The 27,231-nt window shown below is 42.6% G+C and overlaps 1 protein-coding gene across 7 annotated transcripts in view; it reads right to left on the reverse strand.

Annotated features, from left to right (window-relative positions):
- Positions 1-27,231, reverse strand: part of TSPAN18 (tetraspanin 18) — a 124,679-nt gene that overhangs the window by 34,185 nt on the left and 63,263 nt on the right. For 6 of the 7 annotated variants that reach the window (XM_040600320.1, XM_040600317.1, XM_040600318.1 and 3 more), the window contains exon 2: positions 26,576-26,703. The exons of the other annotated variant lie outside the window; for it this stretch is intronic. The gene's annotated coding sequence lies outside the window, so the exon portion shown is untranslated. The remainder of the gene's footprint in view (positions 1-26,575; positions 26,704-27,231) is intronic. 7 annotated transcript variants of the gene reach the window in all.

Here is a 27,231-nt window from a genome sequence, read left to right on the forward strand (position 1 = left end):
CCTGAAAGGCAAGACCTTTGTATGGAGCAGATATTTTCGGCATCTCCAGGAGACTGGCTGGGGTTAAGGCAGGTCAAACCATGTCATACAGATAGCTTTGTGTTGATACTACCCACGGTGCCTATTAGGAAGGCTGTAATTGTAAGAAACCATTTCTCAGCAAGGATATTCAATACAGTGCCAAAGAATCTCCCCAGGCAGGCTTTGTTTTAAGGTTTGCAAGCTTTAGGGGGAAAGGACTGTATCTCTCCTTGTGAAGTGGTTCAGGTTTTTAGCTCTGCTGTAATCTAAGAAACACATACTGGCAGCAGTGGAAACTTCACTACCAGCATCACTTGCAAGCAGACTGGGTATAGCCTGGAGCAAAACCTGAAGCACCATCAATCACACACATCCCTAAGAACTGGCATGCACTGCTAGGGTATCATAAGGGCTCTTTCAAAGCTGAAACAGCAAATTTAACCATGGAAATACTCTGAATGCTGATGAATTGATGAAACTGAAGACATAAAAACTCTAATTTAAATCAGGGGAGCTGGAATAATTCCCAATGGATCAGTGAATGATTAAGGCATGAGCAGCTCACATGGCCTTAAAACAGTACAAAACCCAATTTGTAGCTGGGCTGCTAAGCACCTTGCTTTTCACACCCAAAAGAAGCAAGAACACAGTCTGACCCAGTCTGGCAATTCCCATTTTTACAAAGCCTAGGCAATCTTTTTAGGGAGGACAACAGAACATAATGATAAAACCAGCTCTCCTGTAAGGGGCGGGGTTCCACAGTCTAACCTCCGTGTCAGCCCAGCCAGGACCGGGCTGAATTCTAACTGCAAAATCACACCAGTTTTCAGCGGCTGAAGTTCAATATACTCCCACTTCTGCTGTGTCTCTTTTCTTGATTAGCATGCGATTTGAAAGCAATGCTGCCTTTCAGCTAAAAAGCATATATTTTACAAGTATGTAAACCAGGTTTGCAGGGCAAACAGGGAAAACAGCCCAGGTTCGGGGTGAGAAAACATAGAGAACAACAGGATGTTCAAGCTATTCCCAGCATGAAAAGACAGTCCTGCTGGGGCATTACCCCAGTCAGACTGCAGAGTTGCTCTGAATTGCACATCGAAGACAAGAAAAGTTGTCTCAAGTGACACAGCATTTAACAGCGTCTTCTCTCATCACTGTTGTCAGCATGGGGAGAACAATCTTTCTGAAAACATTGTGGAGTCTTGCTGTGCAAACACATCTGACAGTAGGTTTTATGATGAATTTCAAAACACGATTTGTGGTCACCATTCTGCATGTCTGAGGATGCACAAGCCACCTTGCATCAGAACATTAATACCACTTAAGCCTTAGATTGCTTTCCACATTAGTCTGAAAGTCCTTTATGAAGCTCACTATCCTTTATAAAGCTGACGAGGCTTTGTTCTAGGAAATCCAGCAAGTGTCCTGGGCAGCTTCTGTGGTCCCCTGTCTAGTGCTCAGACCCCTTTAAAGCCACAGTTCCACTAACATCTCTCACAGAAACTCACAGACTCCAGCAAGCCGTTTCAAGTTGGTGTGTCCTCATTGTCGTCCCCTCCCGTCCCGTCCCCCGTCCCCCCCCCCCCCCCGTATTTAACAACACTTACCTGCTGTGCCAGGCTGCCTGTACTGAACGCAGTCGAAAAATTAAGTACCCAGAAAAAGAGTATTCAAAATATCATCACCTTTAGATGAAAACAAGCATTTTGAGTGAATGGTAGTATTATTTTAAGAAGTTCAGGTACAAAACCCCAGGTAGAGTCCTTCATATGAACCACATAGTTCTGAGCTCATGGCAACCAGACAGAAAAAGATCAGATGGCTTGCAGTCCACCTTTGCCATGTTCTCCACAATGATGTGCTCAAAACTGTGGAAGTATCCATCTAGAGCTAATGTCTCCAAAAATGCTCTCCTGCAGCCCTCACACAGACACCCTGTGCAGTTTTCCTCTGCAGGTTCACACTGTCACCTCCTCACCAGGAGGATCTCAAGTCAACGATCTATTGATAGGAAGGGAGACAAAGCAAAAAACTTCATCTTGAAAGCCCTCACAACACTGTTGAGGTTCCTCACTGACCAGCATTACCAGTGCCCCAGGGCTCCCAGACAACAGAGAGGCTGCACTGCAGGCACTTGCGTACTGGAGGGAAAGGGCATCCTCATTCGGAGCTGGTAGCTATTGTCAACCCAATGTATTTTGAAACTTCATCTTCAGCACAGCAGCCCACACGCCACCCTGCCCACTGTTCCCCAATGTCAACTTGCTCTTCCAGGAGGTCAGCAGAGGCAAGAGAGTCTACAGGGTACTTGGGATCAAGGATCAGTATTATCCTAGCTGTCCAGGCTGCTAATGAAGTCTGGAGGTGGATGTGGGAGCGCTTTTAGAACATGCAGGGTGTACGGCTACTCCCTCAAAAGTAGCTCAGGAACAAAAGTTTTCCAGTCAACACAAACCTGATCAGGAGTTTGAGGCTGGCACTTCCAATTATCTGATACTGAAAGCAGAAAAGCTGCAGTGCAAAACTTCCCCCAATAATGAGCACCTATTTGCAGCCCTGGGAAAACAGGTTTGTTCTTACATCTTTTAGATGAAGCATATTAATGTGGACATAAGGTGCGCTCATGTAAATTTAGCTTCCAATATTTCTGTTTGATTGGCACCAGCTGCCTCCCACTCAGGGCCCATATTTAACCTTCATTCTTTCAAGCTGTGCACCCAGGTGCCCTAAAGGCAACCGCAGCTTGACTGTGATGAAATGAAGATGAGGTACAGGAGATGCAGAGTGAAATGTGAGAGGCAGGATCTGCTTAGGGACCTCTTGTTTCGATAGGCTGAGCTCCTTTTCTAAGCCTGCACACTCCCTACGGGCCAAGCAGAAAGCAGGTGGTGACACTGGCACACCCTGTAAAACCCTGCAGAATAGCCTTGACTCCGTTTGTCCTTCATCAGTTTTGCTATTTAAATGTTGCTGCTCATCAGAGCTGAGCACACGTCATAAACGGAGCTAAGCTTCCCTCTTTCAGCCCCCTGAAGCCCAGAAGGATGAGTGCACTGAGACACGTAGGCTTTCCCCAAAGTTTTGCAGCTGGGGAAATGAGCATGGGCTCACCTTGCCCTGACTGACTGAACCACCAGCACCACCAGCTTGCTGGTATTTCTCTTCCTCATCAATTCCACTGCTTTAAATTTTGTTCGAGAGGCTGTGTTTTATCTTTTATTTCCTAATTTCCCCTCTCTTCTGCAATGCGCTGTCTTGACACTCTCATCTGCACTGTATATCATAGAATATTCATCTTTTTTGTCATCTGATTTTTGCATATGAGTTGTCATTTAACAAATCTGATTTTGCTCAGAAGCATCCAAACAAATCTGTGAGTCAAAAAGAATGAATGAAAGAATAACAGTGAACAGCAAGCAAGCCCCCATTTAAGCACTTTACATATTCTGTATGAAATACCAGCTCCCGAAATACATTTTTTGATGAGAGACATCTCATGCAATACATTATCTTTCCATTATCCCAGGGAGAAATCACACAGGTTTCTCAATTAATGCTTATCTGCTGCTTTCCCTTGCTGTCCCAGGAAGATTACAAATTAATTAGGTGACTCCAAAGCATTTTGGGGTAATAGTCAGGATACCCTTCTGGTAAAGAAGGCAGGTCAGAGGTGACCAGATAACTACAGAATCTGTCAGTATTGATCATGGGGATTAATTTCTGTAAATCAATGTAATACCGCTAAGCCTATACCAAACACCTAGAATAATGACTTGCTCGCTACTTAAATCTTTACTATTGGCTCAGTGATTCTGAAATTAGTTCCTTCAACTGGACTATTGTTTGGTATAGAAATTAAATAAGAATTTAAAAAATCCATCTTAGGACAGGGTATTTTTTTAATGTCAGGTCTAATTCAGCCATTTAACAGGAAAAAAATTACTACATTGGTGGATATGGTATCAGCAATTAACCTACAAAACAAACTTATTTTAATTAAGGCATCAATGTGCAAGGGTTTGGCTGAAGACTTTGAATATCTGCTTCAAGAATATTTATATGAGTCAGGCAAGATAGGAGGAGTTTACTTCACACATCCTCTGTTTATTTTAAGGACAGAAAATGCAGGATTTGGTTCATGATGGCAGCTTTAAGTTACCACCGCTGGTCATTACCTTAACTCTGCTTGGAGACCTCCGTTTTACAGCGTAGCCGTAGTGGCTTATCAAAACATGGGAATTTGCCTGGGGCAAAGGGTGGTTAACCATGGTGGGTTTGACAACATCTTCACTCAGAGCATGTTTCATTTTCCCAACCGCACAACCAGACCATGGCCTGAGAGAGGCAGCTTTTGCTCTAAGAGAAGCCACATTTTTTCTAGCCAAAATAAAATGATGTATCATGGCTGTTCCCTTTACAGCATCAGTTTCTTTCCTATTGTATCTGAAGGCTTTACGAGCAATTTCACAGAAACTTTATAATGCAGGGTTTTTTCCTTTTTAAAGATGATGTGTCTGTCCTTTTTGTTAACAGATCTAAATGTAGATACACCAGAAAAAAACTTGTTCTTTCCCATGAACTGGAGCAAGCCATATTGCAGTAGGGGATTTTGCCACTTCAGCTAGGCAGGTAAGAGCTAAATTGGCAACCCTGCATAGCACAGAACAAGGTTCTTTATCATCTATCCACTTTAAACAATGTCCAGCAACAGCTCTGAAACCAATACAGCTTACGTTAAATCCCAGAGCAAAACACCATCAAAAGGCTTTTTGTCCCACCAGTTTCCATACAGGCACTTAAAGCTTTACACAGCTATTAAAAAATACACACCCACAAATGAAAAAGGAAAATAAAAAAAGGAAAAAAGTCCATGTAGATCTGAGCTGTGAAAACATAACATTACATATTAAATCAAGAAAGTAGTATTAGTTACAAAGCTAAACAGATTCTGTAGCCACCACAAAATAAAACAGGCATCTACAATAACACAATCGATAAACAGAAACATCAAGAGAATAAACTAACAAGTGGCTAAATCAAAATCTACCAACCTTCCCGCAGCTCATCCTCTGGGTCAACATCAACAGAGACTGACCTCCCACCCCGCCCTAGAGTCCGAGCGTTTGTCGCAGCCCCAGAGTCTCGTCACCATCCACCTCCACAGGTGTGAACAGTGGGCACCTCCATCAGCAACGGGCCCTTGGGCAGTTCCTGCAAACAGGCACATACGGGACTGGGCCAAGCACACATGTCCTTATGCTTGGAATTGCTTCATGGAAAAGCAGAAAGCCACTGCAGCTGGAAAGCTGGTAGGATGCTGCTTCCGTGGCTCCAGCCAGCGAGCACCCTGGAACTACAGGTTGCAAGTAATAAGGTTGCGACTAAGCGGTATTCAAAGGGGCCCTGCGCTGTACTTGCATGGTAATAAGAGACGGTCGTGAGACCCCACCTGGAGTACTGCGTTCAGCTCTGGAGCCCCCAACGGAAGAAGGACATGGACCCACTGGAGAGAGTCCAGAGAAGGGCTGTGAAGTTAGCCAGAGGGCTGGAGCACCGTTTCTATGAAGACAGGCTGAGAGAGTTGGGGTTGTTCAGCCTGGAGAAGAGAAGGGGCCCCAGGGAGAACTTACAGCAGCTTTCCAGTATCTAAAGAGGCTAACAAGAAAGCTGGAGAAGGATGTTTTACAAGGGCATGTAGTGATAGGACAAGGGGGAATGGTTTTAAGCTGAAAGAGGGTGGATTTAGATTAGATATTAGGAAGAAATTCTTGACTGTGAGGGTGCTGAGGCACTGGCACAGGCTGCCCAGAGAAGCTGTGGATGCCCCATCCCCGGCAGTGTTCCAGGCCAGGCTGGATGGGGCTTTGAGCAACCTGGTCTAGCAGAAGGTGTCCCTGCCCATGGTGGGGGAGTTGGAGCTAAATGATCTTTAAGATCCATTCCGCTACAAACCATCCTATGACTCTATGACCAGGCAACCCCATAACTATGTAAGAGATCATAGGCGGGGGCAAAAAAACCACAGTTTTTGCCCAATACACCATCCAAGATCATCATGTACATCCATGGCAAATGAAATGGACCACAAGGTAGCACATCCTGCCCTGAGGAGTGTGTGACACCACCCAAGGCAGGCTCAGGGCTCTCAAGGAAGGTTACAAGTTTCCAAGTCAGTTCTGAAAAGACAATTCCCACGAGGACATCGACCTGCTGGGCAGAGGTTAGTGGCAAGGACATGCTACCACATACAACAGCAGGTTAATGAGACAACCTGTAAATTTTGCAACCTCAGCTCTCCAGCAATGCTGGTTTTCAAAATAACGAAGATAGCTAATGAGTGCAAGCAAAAGGAACATCTTTTTTGTCTTTACAGCTTCAAACGATAGCATGGTGATAGGAACTTTAAAGACCCCAGATATTACATGACCTACAGAAGAGCTCAGGCTCTGAGGTCTTTATCACAAAGTGCCTGTTCAGAACAAAGCCAAGTCCTTCCAGCTCCTCTTAAGTGGCTCTACTAGCATTCATTAAAAGGACAGTAAAAGGGACAGCAAATGGTTTGCTAATAAAGTCTGATTCTGAGGTACGCTATGAATAGAGGAGAGGTAGCATAATTACACGAGTAAATGTAACTGAGGTCACTGCTGCATTGCTGTTTGCTCTTTAAGCAAGGATAGTGTAAGGTGGCCATAACTAGCAGGGGGTGAGGGGGTGGGGAAGGAGAAACTGTTCTGATTTTGCATAAGTGTGACTGCATGATTATAGGATGTTGGAGTTGTCTAAGAGGGAGCTACTGAATATTTAACCTTAGAAATGGAAGCTGGGTTGTCTCTTGCCCTGTTAATATCCACGCATATCTTCCATTAACTCTAATTAGGGCTAACAGGGTGTTCACATAAGTATCTCCATAATTAATGTTAACTGGAGTTACGGGCAAATGATAGAAGATGAAATGCCAAGTTTCTTCTCCAGGGTTAAACACCCAGCAGCCTGTCTGCCTCTCGTATCCACTTCCCCCCATAACAGCTCTCTAATCAATCACACACATCCCAGTCTTACACACTAAGTCTTGCAACAAGAGACAGGCGCAGCCATAAGTAACAGCACATGCTGTTATTTATACAAAATATAAACAAAGAGACACAATACCTGACACATATTAGACTGGTCCACTTCTGTACACTCACTGCTGTCCAGATACCACAACAAGGTATAAAACAGCGCAGACTGACACATCCCGTTTTCCTTCAGGATGCACAGGCTTCACAGAGGAACAACACTGTTTCTATTATATATTAAGATAAGTCACTTTCAATTAACAAACCAAAGAGCAAACAAGATTATAGCAACAACCTCAATTACCCTTATTAATGCCATTATGCCACCCTTACTTGATAGACTATACTATAACCCCAAATCAGACATTATTAACAAACCATTACATTTGTAAAAGAGAACAGTAAAATTACCTGCCATAACCACAACAGTAATAATAATAATGCACCTTCTATTGTGCTTCTGGCTCAAGCCCTGAGCTCTGCAGCGGTAGTTCATTCAAAAGCATTAGCAGACTGCCTACAGCCAGGGGTCATTTGCTAGCACGAAGTGTCGCACTCTTCTCTCTTACCCATCATAACTGGAGAATTTCCATCAAACTTGTGCAGTTCTGGAGCTGAGCAGGTTTATAAACTGCCTTTAGTTAGGAAAGCATTTATAAAGCCTCAGGGAACCAGGAGTACTCTGCTGTTTCCCTCCTGAGATGCAGATATTATTTGTAGAAACCTTATGATGCCAAAGCCCTTGCTAGGGCTTCACAAAGGGATGAAAAGCACCAGAAGAGAAGTGATGGGGCGAGTCTGTGCAAGCAGCCAGATGGGGAAGACAGGAGCAGGACAAAGTCCCACTGGTGCTGGCCGTTGGAGCCAGATAAGGAGTTGCACTTGTGGAAAATCTGACTCACACATCTAAACCCTCCCTGCGCCCTAATGCTAGCAGTCACTTGTCCTCATACATTGTGGGGCAGCTCCAGTCACAAAGCGTATGTGGGCATAAGTCCCACTGAAATTAATAGATGCTTTCTGTAAAGGATGAGAGAAAAAAGATCAATTTGTATATCGTTCAACTCACCTGTGCTGGCTTCATGTTACATTAAAGAAGAAACATCTCCTGGACTCAAATGAGAACTGGATGTGTTTTTGCTTTGCCATGTGAAAACAAACCTTTTTCACGTGCTTTGTTTTCTGCCGTGGGGAAGTAGTGACTCAGGCAGGATGCTGAAGACTCAGTGGGATTTATTTTTCATCATGTTGAGGGGAGGGTGGTTTATCAGGCATGCGAGCTTATTAACACAGCTCCACTCAGAATAAGATTTTCAATAAACCATTTTGCCCCTGCATTTTTCCTCATAAACTTATGAGTGGAGCATGGGGAGGTTACTGTTCAGGAAAGCAAGGAACAGGAAACACAGAAGGCACGGATCTGAGGTGTGCTGGCTGTCTGCAAAGGGGACAGAGCCAGCTACCCTTCTAACGTATAAACCCCTTTGCTATTCCCTTCTCAGACCCTCTTATTGTGGGGGAGGTTCTCACGCAGCTCCCACAATGGGCCCTGCTCTGGGCACCCCTGTGTTGCTTTTTTTGCCGCACTTGACTAAGTCTCCACACCACATCCCTCCTCTTCTGGTTCCACATTCCACCCAGACTCTTCTGAAGATATACCTGTGTCTTGAGTTGAAGCACCCACCTCCCTGCTGGATCCTGGGACCCCACAACTTTGTGAAAGATGAAAGTGTCTATAGGAGAGAAACCCTCCCCTTTTCTTGGACAGGTTTGATTTACCAGAGGTACTTTCTGTATCCATACAGGTTTTCTCAGGAAAGGAAAATAGAATATTCTTTCCCAGAGCTATAAGACCAGCAAAGGTTTTAGTTATAGTCAATCTGACCAAGCAGAGAACATTTCTTCCCAAATAATGACTTGACTTGCTTTTTGAATATATTTTGAATATTCACAATATACTATTTTTTACAATTACCTGAAGCAGTGGAAATATATTTAACAGCAACAGAACCAAGAATGACCAAAAGTCTGCATTACCTGTTACAACACTGGTCCTCTTTCTGCTCTGCTCATACTCTTGGCATTTAAAAATGCACAATGAAAAAGAAAATATAGCCAGTAAAAGTAACACTTGTAAAATTACATTTTAAAATCAGAATGTTGTAGAGTAGCAGCTACAAAATGAGGTGAAACACTAAGCAGCGAGTTGCCTAGACATTTTTATAGGAATTGGAATGAATGTCCAGTGAGTGTTCAAGGAAATCTGAGTTGATTGAAACTTCTGGTTACTCTATATTTTAGCTGGATGGCTCGTGCTGCTTCAGCGTCTTGCCAGCAGGCTGACAAGGATATTAAAATAGAGAGCAGGAGGGAATCAGCCAAGAATACTGAACAGTTTATAGAAGAATAGTTCATCTTTTCTTCATTATTAGTCAACCTAGCAAGGATGTTCTCTGGTTATGCTGGATATCCAGTTCATTTTATCCAGGGCCGTGCAAAACACAAACCTATACTGGCAATATAGGTGGATTAAAGGGATGGATCTTATCTGAAGGAATTTGCTTTCACTAGTTTTTTTTCTTTTTCCTCAGCACAAACAGAAATGGTAGAAAAAGGGTTGAACTGCAAATTTTTTTGTAAGACAGCTTAGCCAGAAGCTGAAAACATGAGCTCTGAGATTTTGTAACTTCTTGAAATCTCTTCATCTTTGGTATTCCTGCTGCCCAACTCACCTTTACAGCTTTACTTTTCTATTTAGCTAAAAAGAGACTGCCTTCCAGTACAAACTGTGAGCAAGTGGGATGTTGCACAGTGAAATCTTATGCTTATCTAGGGCTGTTGATATATGAACTACTGATACATGAACAGCTGCTTAGTCTCAGATACTACACAGAATAGAACTCTAACCCTCTGCAAAAGCAACTATCTGAACAGCATTTCTAGCTGCTGAGTCTGAGGGAACTACTCATCTATTTCCTATCGTTCTGCACCATGGAATATCATGGACTTTCTGAGAGCTGGTTGCATCTTCCAGATGAAGCCTGAATCTGTCAGCTGAGAATGTCTTTCAGTCTGGGGACAAAGGATTGTTCCTCATCCTGTTGTAAGACTCGAAAACAAGCATGTTTTGTGATATTTCTGTGAATCCAGGACGGAACTTTTAATCAAAACAAGAGAGAAAGTTTTAACTAGCCAGAAGTATGGTCGATGGGGCATTATCCTCAGACACAAGATTCAGGCCAACATTCCTGGTCTTCTCAGTTCTCACCAGGGAACACAAGCAACCTAATTGTTAGGCTATTGCCCTAAAAATTTCACCAGGGCAAACCAAGGTGGTTCGTGGAGAATGCATCTTGTAGTGATAGCAACCTAGAACTTTTTTACCTGTTTCTTTAATTAAAACTATGGCAGGGTTTAGATTTTTGGACCACAACAGAAGAGAATCTCACTAAAATTTTAAAATCTGACATCTGCTTCATGAGATAGATGAAGCAGAACACATCTTTTGCGCACGCTCCTAACTTAAAGATGATGCAACATTTTACACAGATTAAAGGTCTTAGTCTTTCCAGTCTGGAAAGCAATGTTTTTTCAGTGAAAGGCATCAGTGTTTTCCTTATGTCACTACTCAATGGGCTACTTGCAATTCCACTTCATACAGGTTAGGAAACCATTTGTGAACTTAGCATGAAAGAGAGTACTGGGGCAAACAGTATACAAAACAGCTAGCTAGATCTTAGCATCTTCCACACTAGCTGAATTCTAGCATCTTCCACTAACTAGCTATATTGTAACATCTTCCACAGAGTACTCCAACATTGAGAGATAGTCTCTAATAGCAATGCACTGATACAGCCATATTTTTAAGTGGCAGAACAAAAACCAGCTGCAGACCTACTGATATACCAGAAACAGCAGAAAACAGATCTACAGGGAGCATGAATACTATTTGCTCAGAAATTCCCACCAGGGTAACAGTAGAATTTTTTGTCCTGCCAGATCTACCTGCCTGTCTCTGGCAAAGCCCTGTTGCAGTGCTGTCCCTCTGCTGCCCCACTGCAATGGGGCAAGCGGTGGGGCACTGCACTCAGGCTCTCCTACTGACCAGCCTCAGATCCCTTTGTAGGGAAAGTGCAAGTGACACCAAGCAGCACAGGCTGGCACAGTTTAAGAACCAAAAGTAAGCACAGAAATCATCCACATCTAGAAGCCACAAAGTATTTTCTTTCTCTCTCTAAAATAAAAAAAAAACCCTGTTATAAACATCCTAAACACCCTCAAAGCTGCAGTGGCCAATAAATCAGATGTGTCACTTCCAGCAACTCATCTCTGGAGTTGGTTGCTACGTAGCCATAATATATAAAGAGAATTTTCCTGATGATCCTCAAAGCCAAGATTCCTTTTGTTGGGTCATCTTTAAACAAGCAATCCTGTAAATTACAGTTGAATCTAAATTTAGCATTCATTCCTAATCATTTTCGTCTGATTAGGCGATACGAGGGTGGGTTTGGTTCTGACAGGCTGGTACACTGTCGTACTCACTTAAAAACGTAATTCTGTTAACTCTAAAAGTATGCATATGACATCACTACATTAACTTGTCATCATCATCATCGTATAAATCACTCTGAAGGCAACCAAGACCTTATGTTTTCCAGGTAAATTGCTTCAAAACAACAACAATAAAAATCAATAGTGGGCAAAAGAAGCTTCTACAATGTCATGAAAGACCAGCAGAAAGAACTGAGGTCATGCCCAAACACAGCTGCAACATCCCATCCCTTCCACATCACTCAGATAAGAGAGCATTTTCAATAAACCCACAGGAAAAAAAAAAAAAGGCTTATACATCTCTGATGTCCCACAGCTGGAGGGAAAGACAGCAGTCCACTGATCTTGTACCATTTCCCTTTCATTAGTTTTAAGTTTTGAATTTTGGATGGCGCTGAATCTAGAAAGTGGGGTTAATTGTTTAACCTCACAAAAATAATTATGCCTTTTTTGGCACTGCCTTTTAGCCTGTTTCACACTTCTAGTTTCCCAAAGGATTTGCAGCTCAGCACGCTGCTAAACTCTTTAGTGAATACTTTACCTATGGATTCACTAAATAAAAATCTGAGACTAGACTTGAAGCTTTTTATAGCTTTTGGATCTACCTGTTGTATATGCTGTGGAAAAACCCCTCCCAACAGTTCTTTGAAACAAAACTTAAAATCAGGTTCATATTTTAAATCCAGTGTTTCAATACTGCACATGTTCAATTCAACTCCTATCACACCACTTATTAACATAGGCTGGATAGGAGAGGAAGTGGTGTGGCATAGCTAACTCTGCTTTAGAACCCTTTCAAACAGTTGTTTCAACCAGAATTTGTTGTGGTTCCACAACTATTTGTCTTTCTGTATGTTGCGAGCTATGAGGTTTCTTTCCCAGCAAAGAGGCAGCTGAGTAGTGATGATTTTCCTGCTCTCAACAAAGCTGATCTTCAGCCCAGCCTTGACATTCATGCAGATCTCTCTACAGAGGTAAGAATCTCAACGTCCATTCTGGTCACTGTCTTTTAAAGCTCCTTCATGCTAATATAGTTCCCAAAAATGTTACCCTGCTCTTCATTTCAGCAGGAACCAGAATGCACACTCACTCCTCCCATCTACTTTTTCACTCCAGAAACTGTGCAGCCTCCTTTTGCCTACTGTCTATACTGGGCGGGGGAGCAGAATCAGGGCAGAGAAAGTCGTATGTTTTGACTTTTAAACAGAAAAATGTATATGGTGTACAGTGCTTAACTCAACAGGTCAGAGGCACATTAATACTAAAATCTGATCAAAATACAGCATTTTGTTGACACCCCTAGTTAGCGTGTACTTGGTTTACCTCAACAAATGAGCTGATAAAACACCTAGCAAAGCTTTTTTATGGAGATAGGGACAAGAGAGGAATAAACAAGTTTTATGACAAAAACCTGTACCAGTCTATAGCAATTTTACATCTAACTTTGCCTTCATTAGGAAAGAGAAGGGCTTGTCCTTTCTGCTTACAGCAGATACTAAGCTTCTGTGAATAGTGCTATTTGGTGACAATCAGTGGCTTTGTGTGCATATTTTCATACATATATATGTATGTATATTTATAGACACACAGAGCCAAGACAAAGCAGATTCTAACCCTCAGCCTGGCCTTTCAGCAGTCACCTCACAAGGAGTCTCACTGAGCTGCATCTTTCATCCTCTGCCGTTCTTCATACATGTGTAAATAGAAATACAAAGGTGTGAACTACAGCATCAGAACAATACGCTTGTGCCATCGATCGCTTTGCCCTCATTCTGCAGAGATGCAAATACCTTCATGAATAATCTTTTCTAAAGACGTAGGAAAAATTGCTCCAAGTTTCCTGACCCTCTACTGTCTGTCTTGAAACCCTCCAGGTTTTCAGTCTTCCAACAGTTTTGTTTCTAATATTAGCTAAAAGTTCGGTGCTGAACTCCTTCAGCAACGAAGATGAGCCAATCTTCATGTAGAACAAACTTGGTCCATCATTGAGCTCCATACCACGGAGGTTATGATAATGTGTTTTTAGAAACCCAACATGGAACTTATTTAAAAGCAAACCCTGCACCTAGTACGGTCAGTGGAAAGGTGCCTCGGTGTTAATTTCTCCCTCACTGCATTATACTCATTTGTTTTCTTATCTTATATTAGTTGAGTGTACATGTTCTTGGATCAGATAGTATTTCTGTCATGCAAATGTACAGAGCTTTGAACAAGAGGATCCTGGCTCATTATTAGAGATCTTGCATCCTATCTCAATCTCAAGTTTAATTACCATTATTTTACTAATGCTACTGACACTGTTCCCAAGCACTGTTTGAAACAGCACAGTCATCGGCATATACAGCAAAACCCATAGCATTACAACAGGAACCATTCAAATTTAAAGTAACTGAACTTAACAATTCCTTTTAACTGATCCTAGTGTGTAAAGTTCATAGACATTTACACATGTCCAATCAACAGGGCTTCCAACTAATGATCTTCCATGTGCTCAGCAAAGGAGAGAGGAGAAAGTTCTTGCAGTACCGTTAGTGTTGTCCTATCTGAGCACAGGAATAATGCATGACTTGGGCAATCACTGTCACCAAGCAGTGATGTATATGAAGCGCAAAGAGCATTTTCATGTTTAAGAGGAAATACTTTATTTTAAATATTCAACAGCCTTCTTCATATTGTTCTCCCAGGGTCTTAGCCAGGGGGAAGGCAGCTTACAGGCTCTGATGTCATGTTGCCAGGATGGCTACTTGTCAGCAGTTGTAGTGTGAGCAACAGCAGGAGGCTCAGAACAAGCATGTGAAATAAAATGCTTATTCAAGAGACAGCACAATGGCTGGTTTTCTAAGTGGCATGAAGCGCTTCACCCTGCAGGAGCCCTCAGATCTCTGCGCTGAGCAGCTGGGTTGCACTTTTCTCCTATCAATAATAATGATAAATAATAATAATAACAGCAAAGTAAAAGGAAACTCTGAGCTTACAAGCTGCATCAGTTGGACTAAAAGCTCCTGCCTCCGAGCCTACAGGGCTTAATTCCCCCAGCTCTCCCCCCCGCAGCCCCCTGCTTTGGGTGGGGGACTGGGATGCAGGGCTGCCCTGTATCCAGGCAACGGGCATCGCTGAGGCTCTGCAAACCTCTGCAATGCACAGGGGGACCGGCTGGGGCAGGTACCCCACACACACATACACTGGCCTTCACAGAGTGCCTGAGAGAAGGAGCTTTTCTAATTGTAAAGCATAAGGGCAGAGAGTAAGGCAGGGTCTCTACTGGCTGACAACAAAAGCACGTTCCCAGATCTACTTGGGCTGTGTGCTTTCCCATAACTGCTCACTGGGAAGGTGCCGGGGACAGTTGGCCAAACTTACTGTGACTTCCTTATATTTCTTAGAACTGTGTATGCTCCCACCTAGGTCTACCTCCTCCCACTGCAGGAAATTTCCAAACTTACTAGCCACCTATAGGTAGCAGTCGCAATTCCTGGAGCTGTGTTTTGGCCAGGCACAGCCTACCAGTGTCATGATTAATGGATATGCACACACATCGACAGGCTTCAAAGACAGTCTGTAGCAGAAAAGGTCAGCTGAGAGCAAATGATCCATTAAATCTTACATTCACAAAGGGAAGAGGTTCTTCATCAGTAAGGGGATAAACTTCTAGTGCCAAAGAGGGGAGTGGGAGTATTACCAACTTCAGTGACATTCAGATTTCAATCATGGTGCTTTGGGCAGGTTTACGTGCCCTGTTCCACTCCCCTCCCCTCCCTGTTCATGATACCCTGTTCCACTCCCCTCCCCTGTACAGCTGATGTTGGCAGAGATTGGGATGGTCTTACTTTAGTGAGGTTCAGTATTTGAGGGAAGACCAAAGAACACCATGAACTAAGAAAGTTACAGACAAGAGCTAAAAACCGCACAAACCTGGTCCCTGAGCATCTTCAATTCACCGATGATCTAAGGCCACTGGCATTCAAAACAACTGCAGAGGATAAAGTTATCTGACAGAGAACTGGAACTATAATCACAGAGCTTCTGTAGTGCTAGCTGCCTCCCAGACAATTGTTGGAGCTGCCATATGGACATCATACAATTACAGATATATGGGGAAGAATGACCATGAACAGAAGAAATAAATGTATGACAAATTGCTGCATTAAGATGCTCTGATTCAAACCAGACCTAATTCAAAGAAGCCCTGTGTCTAGTTTGAAAAAGATGTCACAATGGCCCTTTCCCACCTTATTTGATGCTGTGTCAGCATTTGAGCATCTTAGCCATAAACATTATTCAAGATACAATGCTCTACAGAAAACACAACAGAAAGTCTAACCTTCCTCATTGTCACAGTACTGATACACTATCCAGTTGGGATTTTTTTGCTTTCATTCACCATGACTAGAAACATTAAACAAACACTACCTAGGGGTGCATGAAATGCAAAAATCAGGAGCACTCTTTGGAGCCTGGGAATGTTCATGCCTCCTGCTGTAACCTCAGCTCCCTGCCCGTGCCTTCCCTCCTCTCTTAACAATTTGTACAGCCTTGCTGCCTTGCCAAAGAGCTTCTTTTCCTTCTAGTAGTGACAGCTGTTGTCGTAGGAGACTGCACAGTATAAAGTTACTCATTAAGAGAGGTTAAAGAACTACCTCCCTGGAATATAGTGTCACCTCCAGTTGAACTCTGGGGGAAAAGAAGTACAGTCCTTTGCTCCTTTGTGAGCAATGACATGGAACATCAGAAGGGACTGGCCAATGTGCGCATTATACAGGTGTCCTCAAGGCGATTAATTCATAGCATCCAATTCCCACTACTGCTGCAAAGGGCAGCTCTAGTAGCAGAAGGCCAGTTCCTACATACAGAGTGTGTACTCCCCAGCCAACTACACCAATTTTACAACAATCTGTGCAAATCGATCCTTCATTCAGAAATTAAAACCAAAATGAACCGCACTGCAAGACATGACAGAGCAGCTCTGATGGAGAAGAAACCCAGAGCAATGCTGATTGATTATTCCCAGAATGCCTTTCCCAGAAGCATTAATGAAGTACGTGCCTGGGACAGCAGCCCTGAGCAGTGCATGGAAACATCTGAAAAGCTTGCTGAGCCCTCCACTGAACCCACAGACCTCCCTGCCTGATGAGCATATCTAAAACAGTTCTGCAGAGTACTACAGCCTAGGTCTTTACTAAAAACATTCCCTTCCTGCATCACCTCCCCTTTAAATCAAAGCTCAAACCGCAAATCTGGGGCCACCTCCAACATGTGTATAATGGTATCCATCCAAAATTCCTCAGTAACAGCATCACCTGGGATTGGGAGAAGCAAGCTACTCGTTGGGGAAGGCATCATATGAGAGTTACAGGCAAGAGAGGCAAAATATAACCAATATCCTTTGGAGGTTTCAAACAGAGCCTACTGCTGGTGCTGAGGGCAGTTATTTTAATCCTCAGCTACAAGTCACTGGGATACAATAAGAGAATTACCAAAGAAAATATTTAATGATAACTACGAGCACCCATGCTTTATTCCTTGACTTGCAGCTGAGAGTATTTCAGTAGCTCAGAGGTGGATGGGAAAACAGGAGCAAGAAAAACTACGGCAAGCAGGCTACCTGCAACTGCGAGTGACAAAAGCAACTCAGCAGAAGCAAGAGTAAAGCTCTAATGGTCATTATCCTGCTAGACAAACCACAAACTCCTCCAGTGATAGGGCACAAACAATTTTTATATTAGCAAAACCCAAGAAAAATTACTCTGCATCAGTATTATCAGAAAGAATATAGCTAGATGATCAACAGATTTTGTTGTTTGGGTGACAAACCAAACGAACAACAACAAAAAAAAAAAAAAAAAAAGCAGAGGAATTGCTTCAGTTTGAACTGCAAGATTTTTCTTCTGAAACAAAACAATACAAAGGTATTTCTTCACATCAACTCCCCAAAGTTTTGTTCAATCTAAGATGAAACTTTATTTTTTTCTATTTTCTAACTAAAAAAACCCAAACCAAAACAAACCACAACACCCTCCCCTAAAACACCACACCAAACAAACCAAGACCTCTTTTTATAAAATGTTTGGATCAATTTTTAATAGGAAAATGTGGTTTTCATTTTTGAATGTTGAAATTATCAACTTTGGCATTTCTAAAAAAAATGTTTCATTAAAAAAATCTGTAAATATTTTGATGTTTACAAATACATACGTAACCCTTTTTTTGACTGAAACTATTTGCTTAATTTCAACTTGAATTTATGAAGATTTATGGTCTCTGTCAAGATTTTGGAAAAAGGTTTGTGTAATTTCTGCCTTTTGTATAAATGATCTAGCACAGAGATGTGATTCACAGACTTGATACACACAGCTGATTTTCTATCCATAGGAGAAGAAACATCAGGTCACTACACTTTCCATCAATTACGATTACTCTTGGTCAATATAAAAAACATATAGCAAAAGACCAAGATCTCAAGCAGCTAAGGCAGCACTTTTAGCTTTGTACACCTAATACTCAGGACTACTGAGTACCCCTAGGGATTTATATTGCTAGTCCTAAACGTCTAGATTCCAGTTTACACTTACGTCTAGCTAGTCTGAGGTTTTCCAAATGAGTCATATCTAACTGTATCTTAAAAAACCCACAAAATAACAACAACAACAAAAATTTCGTTACTCCTTTTTAAAAGCCACCATCACTTACCCACTTTTCCTAAGAAAACTTGTTGAGTATACTCAACTTTAACCACTGTGTGGTCATACTGAGTCACTAGGAGGATCAGAGCTTTGCTGTACTGATCTTCAGGTATTTAAAATGACCATAAATTGTATTCATGTAAATAGCCTGAACGTACAGTCTTTATTTTGAACACTGGATTTTGGCAGAAGGAGGTGGAATGGTGGAATGCCAACTCCTGGTTCCAATCAGTTCAGTGAGAGTTTGGCCTTCAGGGCTGCTACCAGATAACATGCAAAATTGGGAGATGGAAAGGGAAATGGAAACACAAAGGCAGTTCTGGCAAGTGATCCCACTTTCCAGTAACGTGATCTATACACTAAGCCAACTCAACTAACAAGCCAATAACTTGCGATAAACTTATAACTTCATTGTGAGATCTGAACACTTAAGCATGGGAAAAAAAGGACAAACTGATTGCTTTCCATCTTGTTGACTGAATACTTGTGGGAGAAATAAATTAAAATTGAGGATATTATTTTTAGCCTCCTTGGAATGTATTCTTGGATGTACTTTGCAGCCACAAAGGTCATGAATGGTCCAGCTCAGTCTGAAGAGTAACTGACAAATTCTACCTCAACATACATGTCATCTGTATTGCACTGGGTGTCTGTCTGCCTGTCTCTAGCATCAGCAAGGGCTACCCTGACAGCAGGCAGAAATGGCCAAGCCCAATAAACACCCCTACTGCAGAACAAGGGGAAACCAGTGGGTCAGGTAGCTGTAAACTAATATCCTGCCATCAACAGTCACCAGGGAAAGCTGCCAGAAACAGTTTGAGATGGCAATTACAGAGAGCCAGTTCCCAGGAAAAGCTCCCTCCTGCCCTCCTGAGCTGAAGGGCTGGCTCGTGCCATGCAGCAGGCAGTGACTGAGCCTGTTACAGCTCCAACATACTTTAAAACTTCCAGCCAGCGCTACAGTCCATCTGAAAATTAGCACCTGGTGAGTGTTGGGGATTTGAAAATAAACCTTCCACAAATTACTAAAAAAGGAAGTTTATGTTGCTTAAACATACTTCTTTGGAATTTATTTATTTTTGCACATGCTGCTAGGGGGGCTGGTCCACTCACACATGTGCTGTGCTTCACTTTTTCAGAAAAGTAACAGCTGCAGACAGTGCTGGTCAGCTCAAGACTTCCACGAGCTGGACACTGAAGCTAAAATACAGGCAGAGCACTGCCATTATATCCCCCATGTCATCTCGTCACAAAACGTTATGTCTACCTTACAGTTCCTGCCACACAACACCGAGTGTCCAGCACAAGCATGTCCAAGGCTGTTCAATCCCTAGTTTCTTATCTACCAGTACTGTCAACAAATGTACTGTCTGCCAAGGATGCACCCCACATCCACGAGAAGCTAACTGGAGAATGAGTCATTTCACAAAGGACAAATCAGCCATTAGATTATCATGATCTTCACTGTCCACAAGCCTGTCCAGGAGCTGACCTACATGTAAGCTACTCTCAAGCAAAAAAAGCTCTCAAGATTTTGCATTAAATAAACACAGCAATACAAGCAAGAAATCTCAGCTTTTAAAAAAAGGTCAGGGCATTCAAGAGTAATAATAACATTTCTTATATTCTGCAAGTTTAAAATTCAAGTGTTTTTCAATTTATTTTTTTAATTCAAGACGTACTGACATTTTTTGATGGGCAGTTTTTTACATGAACTTAATTTTTGGATTACCTCTTTCCTTTTTTTTCTTCCCTTCCCCATTTGTGCTTTATCACAGAAAGGAGGAGCAATAGGAGGAGAAAAAAAAAAAAAAAAGCTAAACCCTCCAGAATGAAAACTTCTTCATCTTCAGGTTTCCCTGAAAAGGAATGCAAAGTTTCTACAAAAGCCGGTTTCTACACAAAATAAAATACTTCTGTCACCTTTTTCTACAAGACAAAACTTACCAGCTGTATTACTGTCCTCATACAGATGGGGAAGGCAGGCAGACAGGAATCAAGCTACTTCACACTGTCAAAATGCAGGCTAGGCACAGAGCTAGTAATTGAATGCAAAACTCTCCAAACCTACTTCACTACTTATAGGGTAATACTATTCCTTATTACTGATTTTAACAGTTATCGCCTTTCACTGATCCCAGCTTTTACTCATAAGCTTCAAGGAAAAAAAGCTTCACATACACACACATATACCCCTCATACATCTGCTTCCCCAGAAATCTCTACAGTGAGAGAATAGCTCTAGCAGCTCTTAAACTAAGTCCCCAGCTTCACTCAATATTTTTTAAAATTCACAAATCAAAAGCAAATGTACTTCTGTAGGTCTCACAATAAGCGATGCAAAGCCTTTGCTGCCATTCTGAGTGATACTGTATCTCAGCTGCTCCACCCAAGGCTAAGCACAGCGATGAAAGGCAGATTTGCTTTCCTGCCCTGTCAAATCAGGTAAACCCCATTTTCCCTTGACAAAGCACTTTACCCATGATATAGTCAGTCAAAAAAAGATTTAAATTACCACTGGCATTAGAACTCCGTGACAGGAACTAACAGATATATTTTTCTAATGACAGTTTGTTTCCTCCTCCTTCATTATCATTTACAAGTCACACGCGCTCCCGACTCCACAGGAAAACGCACACAGCCAAAACCGGTCCTCACGGTTAACATCGGAAGCCCCAGCTCCAAGTCTCTGGGGCAGTACCTCTCCGAAAGAAGGTCAGTCAGCCTCTGGCAGAGTCAGCTGTAGACGCTGGAGCCCTCTGGCTATTTGTGTCACCTCTAGACTCTTAAGAGACAGAAGCGGTAAACACGTGCCACATTGTCAGCAGCCACTTACAGCCTGACACGTTACCTTACAGCACCTTCAACAGCAGAAATTAAGAGCTGAAACCTCCTGCTGCCACAGCCAAGGTCCCAAGCAGTGCTCCTCAGGGCCAGAGGCTCGCAGCTGGCCGGGCACGCTTGGAGCAAGACTGAAAGGGGCAATGTGACCCTGTTCCCAGTACCTCTGGATGCATTGCTGACCTGACACTCACCCTTTACGCTCGTCTTTCACTTATAAGCATGCATACAACACACCTATCATTGTTGGCCATGACAGTTATCAGGCCAGTTATAAATGCAAGCAGACTGTAACCAGGATGCGATGCGTAGGAGTTTGCAGAGAGCTTGAAACAATAGCTGAGGTGAGGAGCGTCCCATTTATCTGCACAATGTTAACTCAGATGTCCAACAACAGCCATGTACATGTCAACAGTCATTAGTCGCTTCACTAGTAATTTGAGAACCAAGCACATGGGGCATCGTGTCTCACACTGCCTGCTGTGAGTGATACCTCCTCTTAATACCACAGCAGACAGCATTTGGGAGGCACCAAATTACCTTTCATGAAGCAAAAGCTACATGAGGACATTCCCCTGCCATACTGATACAAACTCAAGCATCTCAGTAAAGCCCAGGAGGCTTCCACAATTGTATTTCTAGTATAAGCACAGTTTATCGTACCGGAAGATTCTCTTGGAGACTCATTTTGAAGAGATGCAAGAGTAGCACAGCTTCTTCAAACAATTTAACTCATAGCCTAAAGAAAAATTAAAGAAAACTAACACTTTCTCAATATGATATCTGCTTCCTTTGGTCAATGCAGACTCCATTTCCAGGCTTTTACAAAAAATACTGAGCCTTTAAAAAGCCCTTACTCCATTTTCACAAAATTGCAATTTCTTTACAAGTTGTCCAATTACTCAACATGTTGAAAAGCAAAAAGCGTGTATTGCCAATGCATACACAGGTATAATAATAATAACAATATCAAACCATTACTTTTCTGAAAAAAATAATGTTCATAGAAAGTATTCTCCTTCTTTATACTCCCATGATCACACCTCAGCATAACACAGATTGAGTGTTATGACATGACTGTGGCAAATGAACCCAAAAATTTGTTGCTGCTATTTCTAAGGAGGAGTGCGGTTTTGTCTGCTTTTATTTTTAAGAACTCTGCAACACTACCAGTCACCGAACAGATTTTTATAGGAATCGACAGGGTATCACAGGGAGTCAGAAGCGATGGCAAGCATAGGGAGCGTCGCTGAAGACTGTATCCCAATTACTGATACCAGAGTGCCCAACTCTTACGTGCACACACACAAGCAGACGCTCACTCCCCTCCAAGAGTTGGCTGTGTTCCCAGCTCCCAGACCTATGCTTTTCCCACTCTAGACTCTGCCTCTGCTTTCTGGAGCCGGGAGATTGAGCCTTATTTATGCTCATGTTGCTCCAGCTGTTCCTTTGCACAAGTCACTGAGTGGATTTCTTTGGAGTTCAGACTTATTTCCAAGAAGTGGGCAGTTTCTGTTCATCAAGTGATGGCTGCAACACAAAACAAAAATGAAACCTCAGGGACATTTTCAGTCCTTTTCCTGAGCTGGCGCATGTTCTGACCCAAGCCTGCTGCCTGCAGAAGCATCTCAGCCTCTAAAGTATTGCTGCATGCAGCCTTGCTTCCTACAGGCTCAAATGTTACAGCTGCCTTTGGGGATAATGGAGCTATGGTCGTCCCCAGCAGTGGACTTGGACATCAAGCAGAGCAGAGGAAGCTGGTGGCCCAAACTGGTGCGCATCACCAGGAATGAACAAAGCACAAAAGGGGAGCAGGAGGTTCAGGTTTGTACAGCCCCATGTCCTCATCTAACACAGCAAAATGAGGATTAGCGCCATTTCACAAACCATGTTTTCAGGCAATGGGGAGGAACAGAAGCCCCAGTTCAGCAGTACTGTTTTTGTCCCAGTTCTCAACCACAAATCATAAAATTCTGGTGGAGATTTTCACCTAAAACTTTCAAGCACTGAAACGGGGACAATTTGGAGGGGAGCACCTTGGGAGCAAAAGGCAGGATCCCCCTGTAAGAGTCCAAGTGTCCTTGCATCAGGACTGGAGGCACACACTGATTAAATGGTAGGTTGTGAATGAAGAGCAACACAGAGGGGCACACTGTTCTTTAGGAAAGATTTATTCACTGAACATTGGAACAGGCTGCCCAGGGAGGTGGTGAAATCACCATCCCTGGAAGAGTTCAAAATGTGTAGATGCGGTGCTTAGGGACATGGTTTAGTGATGGACTTGGCAGTCCTGGGTTAACAGTTGGATGTGATAATCTTGAAGGTCTTTTCCAACCTAAATGATTCTATGTTTCTGTAATTCCATGCCTCTGCACCACTGCCTGAGCATCTACTTAAGCAAGAAAAAACAAAAGGCGAGGAGGATTATTACTGAGTTCAAGATGTGGGAAAATGCAGATCAACATCCTCTGCTCCTATCACAGTAGCTGAACCTCATTTGCTATTGCTGCTTTGCCTAATCACCTAAACCGTAGCAAAAGAGCCAAAGCAAATTCTTTTGCACAGACCAAGACTGTATACATGCATACCATAGGCTACCACCCTCCTTTTGCCTAGAGCTTCCACAAAAGCCAAAACAATTTTCAGCAAGGAAAAAAAAAGGCAACTGTAAAAAATCAATTTTTTGAAAGAATGTAGCATGATGCCATTTTCCTAATATGGCAACTAGTATCCCATGTGGAGTCTCAAACAATAGCCAGCCTGGCAGGGGATGCAGTAAGAAGATGACTTGGGGGGGGGGGGGGGGGGGGGGGCGGGAAGAATATATATATATATGTGTGTGTGTATATATATATATATTCATTCATTCATTCCCTGCAGGCCCTCAGCCTCCATTTCATCTTGGATTTCTTTGTGACTGCACTGAAAGGGGTCAATAGCTCTCTGCTTGAAAAATGCAGCTTTTGAAAGGACAAAAAAAAAAAAAAAAAAAAAAAAAAAAAAAAAAGCAAGCCAAAAGCCAGACCAGCTTCCAGGGAAAAGGATAAAACAGAGGAGAAACATACCCATCTGCCTTGGGTTTACTGACACTTCCACTGGAATAAAGCTTGACTGGCAAAGCAGGGACAGGGAACATAAGCTGCAGATGATCTCAAGTGCTACGAATCATTACACCTTGCTTCAGTCACCACCTCCCCATCCTTTAAAGCACCCTACAAACCCACATGAAGCAGCCAGGCACCATGCTAGAAAAGAATTTCAACCAATTAAAAACAATGGGCAAATTAGCACCAGACTCATTGAACACATCAAAGCTTTGCAACTCAATCAGCGTTTAAGAAATTCTGATCTGAAAAACACAGGCAATCTAGTCAATTTTAATATGCTTAATTAACTTATCTTGATAATGGAACACTGGACCAGTGGCTAGGTTTACATTTAGGCTTTCTATTTGCCGAAATGCTCTGGGAAAGCTATGGCATGTTAGAGTCAGGGATTTACTGGGAGGGAGGAGGAACAGGGTTATAACCTTCTCCTTTAGTGCCATCAGACGTGGCCCATGTGGAAGGCTGGCACATGCAGTTTTTCAGGACCCCTGGCCCCGCTTCACATTGCAGTCTCATTCAAAAATCCAACAGCAATTATACTGTAGTCACTTTCTGTATTAGGAAGCATTTTTTAATTCATTTTGGAAATGGATAAATCCAAGTGTCAATACAAAGAGTTTTTAAAAAACAGCTGTTGCTGTAGTCTCCAGGTACAAACAGGTTGAAACTCCATCCATGTGTTTTAGAAACTGATTAACAGTTCTCATTACCAAAACTGTTCCAAATTCGAGGAGCAAAACAGAAGGAAGCTGTACTGTGTTAAGTGGAGACACACTAAATAATCATAGACTGATAAAATCATTTAGGTTGGAAAAGACCTTTGAGATCATAAAGTCTAACTGTTAACCCAGGACTGCCAAGTCCACCTCCAAACCACATCCGTAAGCGTTGCATCTACCTGTGTTTTGAATGTTTCCAATGATGGTGACTCCACCACCTCCCTGGACAGCCTGTTCCAATGCTTGACCACCCTTTCAGTGAAGAATTTTTCCCTAATATCCAATCTAAACCTCCTCTGGCACAGTTTGAGACCAGATATGATTTTCCTGCTCCATTTTTTTTTTGTCTTTATATTCAACTGGTTATTTGACTGGAGCCTTCCAGTAAACATCAGCAGACATCAGCAGAAGCCCATAACATTCATCTAAGACAAGCATGAAATTCACAGATGGAAAGGTGCAGTGGTACCTCCAGCAGCACCATGCACAGCAAAAAGCTACTTCATACAGTTCCTACCAAACTGTCTGAAAAAAAAAAAAATCAAAAATGAGGCCAGAGAATGCTGCAGAAAGTAAATTGCCTCTGAGAGACTCTAGCACAAGCAGCATGTACCTTTGCATTTCATTTCAGTTTCTAATCATGCTATCTTTCTCAGAGGCATTCAAATACATTAGTCTGTGCCTTATCAGATCCTGAATTAGGACTGTAGAAAGTTCAGAGATGCTTATGGGGCTGTAATGAGTACTGACAGATAAGCCACACTCATGCATACATGCTTGCAACTGATGTCTGGTTTAACACAATGCAGCCCTAAGCCTTCATAATACAGCATAGGAAACAGAATCCTCCCATCGCCTACTACTAATTGCATCTGCAGTGGTCAGGGGTTGAAAGAGAAGTAAGCAGATTAATTCTATTAGACCGTGCAATAGTATCCCAAGGGGACAAGGGAAAATCCCGTCATTTAAAACAGGACTCGTAGAAGCTGCTGGGAACGATGTTACATACTAGTAGGGGATTAAGGGTTTGGACTAAAGGGCCTCATCTTTTCTAGATCTGGTTTCCATGAGGCATAGCAATTTGAACTGCAAGGCTTTTCTGTTTGTTGGTTTTTGGTTTTTTTCCACTTTTGGATGACCTGAAACATCTTGTCCAGTTGAAAACTAAATGATTAAATTAATTTCTTACTTAATCCCTTCCCCCTAACAAATACTACTTTATTCCTTTTCTTCAAAAAAAATGTTTAAATTAAGGTAATTTTCAATATAAAATTATTTTAGAACACGAGGTTTAAGTATTGTTTTATTAATACATCACATGTAACGTTTTTCTTCTTTCAGCATACTCCTCCCACACTTTTAGCCTATATTTATCTCAATCACATGAACAGTCTTGACCCTCCAAAAGTACATTTTTGCTGGAAAACATTCCCTGTGCCGAAAATACAACACAAGGTTTCACCCTTTCATTGCAGGCAGAGGCAACAAAGCCCCCCTTGAGCCAAATGAATTGAAAAAATCCTCTGCTCAGCCCACTGCGGCATGCCCTCAGCCCAGCAGCAGCTGAGCCTGAGCATTAGAAGCATCATCTGCCTTACCTGCGTGCTGCTTTGAGGGGACAGGCCTTCAGAGAAATACTTGTTCTCAAGAAGTCAGGTTGTACTAAACATGCATCAGTCAGGATCCTTGCTTCAGGTCCCTAGCACCGTGATCCAGGCTGGTCAACCTGTCAGAAACAGCAATGAAAAATACCTGACTCGTACCTCTGTACTGGGACTGAGGAGAGGACCATGACCTTGCTTTAATTACTTCTTCCTACTTAAGTGAAGAGCAGCTCCTTCTCAAGGAGGTGAGGGAAAACACCTGGCAGTGTCCCTGAAGACCCTGGCAGGCTGAACTGAAGGCCAAATCCTCCTCCTTACCTTCCAGTCCATTTAGACTGGCCAGAAAAGGGCTCTGACCAGAAGGTAGGAGGAGGACAGGACTATTTCCAGCAGAATAAGAAAGGAGCCACACAGTCACTCTGCATCTTCCCCTCCTGCTCCCCTATGCAGCCAGGGAGAGTCACCAGGGAAATAGAAGAGGACAAGAACACCAGCAAGAGATGCTGTGAGTCCCCCAAAGGCAAGTCCCAGAACAGAGGATGGAGCAGTACATGAAAACCCAAAGGTAGTTAAATGTTTAAGACACACACCCCATGCCTTCCTGTACTGTATGCAACAAATACACGCACACACATGTTCACTTACTGGGT

Source organism: Falco naumanni, chromosome 7, assembly GCF_017639655.2.
Source record: "Falco naumanni isolate bFalNau1 chromosome 7, bFalNau1.pat, whole genome shotgun sequence".
In the NCBI taxonomy this organism is placed as follows: Eukaryota; Metazoa; Chordata; class Aves; order Falconiformes; family Falconidae; genus Falco; species Falco naumanni.